The sequence below is a fragment of the Gossypium arboreum genome, chromosome 10 (genome assembly GCF_025698485.1).
Source record: "Gossypium arboreum isolate Shixiya-1 chromosome 10, ASM2569848v2, whole genome shotgun sequence".
NCBI lineage: Eukaryota > Viridiplantae > Streptophyta > Magnoliopsida > Malvales > Malvaceae > Gossypium > Gossypium arboreum.
This window is the reverse complement of record NC_069079.1, coordinates 60,592,264-60,593,143: the sequence shown is the minus strand read 5'-3', so window position 1 is coordinate 60,593,143 and position 880 is coordinate 60,592,264.

Sequence of the window (880 nt, the reverse complement as noted above, 5' to 3'; positions counted from 1 at the left end):
TATCAAATAGCCAACTTATCTTATTTTCAAATAGTTAATCAACTAACTCATACCTGATTGTTTTAGCTAGTTTTACACATTCGATCACAACTTATCATTGCCTGTTGAACCATTCGGAATTGAATAGGATACTCGGATAATCACACATATCGTATAATGCCAACGTCCTAGATGTGGTCTTACATGTAATCACATATCGATGCCATTGTCCCAGACAGGGTCTTACTCGCACACATATTTTGGAATCACATATCGATGCCATGGTCTTACTCGCACATTACATATCAGAATCCTATGTCACGACATATGTATCCTAGCTATTCCTAAGGTTCATATGGGGATTTCGGACATCATAACTCGGTTGAAACGAATTTGAAAATATAGCTCCCTAACATATACACATTCGGCTAACAACATATATACTCCACATAATTAATTTCAGCATAATAAGCCTGTATTTATTTAAAATAAACAACATCTATTTGCTTATAAACTTACCTTGGACAACGAAAATCGAAACGGGATGACTAATCAACAACTTTGGTTTTCCCCCAATCCAAATCCAATTTCTTTGGTTCTTGATCTAAACATATTAAAATTAAACTCATTCAAACATATTTTAACTCAGTTTAGTCCAAAATCACATAAATGGGTAAATTACCATTTTACCTCTGACATTTTATACTTTTTGCAATTTAGTCCAAATTGCACAAAACACAAACATGCAAAATTTTAGTACACCATGCTTAGGCCGAATCTTCCTTATGTTCATACAAGTCCATACATTTCATTTATTTCACATTTTAGTCCCTCAATTTATTATTTTTGCAATTTAGTTCTAATTACTCAAAATCATCAAAAATTCCAATACAAAACATGT